The following is a 2088-nucleotide window of genomic DNA, read 5'->3' as shown; positions in this document are numbered from 1 at the left end:
TCAACAAATGTTGCATCTTACTGTTTTCACCAAACAAGAGTTTCTATTTTGATTATTCCTGGTAAATAGTAATTTTTTTTCTCCACTGGTTTCCATCTGCCAAGCAGTTTAGCAGATGGACAGTTTATCATGGCTGTTTTTGCTCTAAGCATTTCTGTCAGATGAATCCTTATTTCCAGAGCAGTAGCAGTTGGCAATCTTTTCTCTAAAGTCCATCCATCAGGACTTCTTTATCATGGTTGGCCAAAGAGTCCTTTGGCCGCCATGTCTTTGTTCTGCTGCACATGATATTCCTGAACTCTCATGGATATTCTTTGCATCATTAAAATATACATATATATTTTTAAAGATTTATTTATTTATTTTAGAGAGTGTTGGGGGGGCAGAGGGAGAGGGACAGAGAGAGAATCTCAAGCAGACTCTGCACTGAGCACAGAGCCTGACACAGGGCTCCATCTCATGACCCTGAGATCATGACCTGAGCCAAAACCAAGAGCCAGATGCTCAACCGACTGAGCCATCCAGGCACCCCTCATTTAAAAATATTTTTAGTGTTCTGAACAGGTGGTACCATCAGGTTTTACTTCTTTTGTTGTGTGGTCTGTAACATCGTCCAAAAAGGAGGTTTCTGTAAATTTTTTGTGGGCGCCAAGAATTTCCTTATAAGTTTTATCTGATCAGATCCTGGTATTTGTGCAGCCATATTCTTTTGGTACATTTGTTAGCTACCCTTTCTGATGATGCGTGAGTTTCCATTATGCTCTGGAGAAGCGACCGTTCATTCTTTGCTTGAACGTTTCAGAGGCCTGATGTCTTAAGCATGGGCTTTCCCATCCAACACCAGTGTGAGGCTGGGAAGCTGTACTACCAGTTGAGTCTGGGGGTAGAAGTTCAGGGTCAAGGTAGGCACCAGGCTGCTGGACAGTAGAGACACTAAAGCAGCCTGAATTTTTGAGTCTCCACACGGGGGCGTTGCCCTGGAGAGTTGCCAGGACCTAATGTGGTCTTTGCTTGTGTGTGAAATAACTTTCATCTGTTTCAACCAGTGAGATTTTGGATTAACATGTCACTGAAGAATCATTTGGCCAAATCTGATTTATACAGGTGGCACTGGTAATTACAGTTATTAGAGATAAAAGAAGAAAACTAATAATAGCAGTAGCTAACCCTTATTGGACACTCACTCTCTGGGCTTAGTCCCAGGTGCAGGAATGAATGATCTTATTCAAACCCTATAATAACCCACTTAACAGACGAGGAGACCGAGACATAGAGAAATTTTGAAAAAGATTTTTATTTATTTATCTGAGAGAGAGAGAGCGCACAAGCAGAGGGAGGGGCAGAGGAAGTGGGAGAAGCAAATGTGGGGCTGGACTCCAGGATCCTGGAATCATGACTTAAGCAGAAGGCAGATGGTTAACCGACTGAGCCACACAGGTGTCCCACCATAGAGCAATCTAATAACTCACCTAGGGTCACAGAATTCATAAGGTTTGGAGCTCGGATTCAGACTTACATTTGATCTGATACCGAGGTTCATTTACTTCCTGTGTATGCTCTAGAGTCATTTGGTTTATTCACATATTTGTAAATTCTAAGTAAAAGCAAAAGTGGAACTGGGTTCTATGGTGTGAAGTATAGTATTTTTTAAAGGAGCATGGTAGAGTTTGTCTTCTGGGAAACTTCTTGGGATTTATAGAAACTTTATTCCCGGGGACCTGGGTGGCTCAGTGGATTAAGCCGCTGCCTTCGGCTCAGGTCATGATCTCAGGGTCGTGGGATTGAGCCCCACATTGGGCTCTCTGCTCAGCAGGGAGCCTGCTTCCCTCTCTCTCTCTGCCTACTTGTGATCTCTCTCTCTGTCAAATAAATAAATAAAATCTTAAAAAAAAAAGAAACTTTATTCCCTTTGGGGGCAAAAGGGGAAATTTCTGGTCCAGGTGACCTACTTTGCTTTTAAAGTATGCATAAGTTGGGCACAGCATAAGGATTATGGCAAAGTCCTTGTAGGATTCAGGATGATGATGTGATTAATGTCTTGATTTAACAGTGATGACAGCATACAATAATTAGCAACTAATAAGTTAA

General features: G+C 42.0%; 1 pseudogene; it reads right to left on the bottom strand.

Annotated features, from left to right (window-relative positions):
- Positions 1-233: 233 nt before the first annotated feature.
- LOC116857737 lies at positions 234-703 on the bottom strand (annotated as a pseudogene).
- Positions 704-2088: the final 1385 nt, after the last annotated feature.

This window comes from Lontra canadensis, unplaced genomic scaffold (genome assembly GCF_010015895.1).
Source record: "Lontra canadensis isolate GAN:19392208 unplaced genomic scaffold, GSC_riverotter_1.0 scaffold3, whole genome shotgun sequence".
Taxonomy (NCBI): Eukaryota; Metazoa; Chordata; class Mammalia; order Carnivora; family Mustelidae; genus Lontra; species Lontra canadensis.
This window is presented reverse-complemented; position numbering and strand designations above follow the sequence as displayed.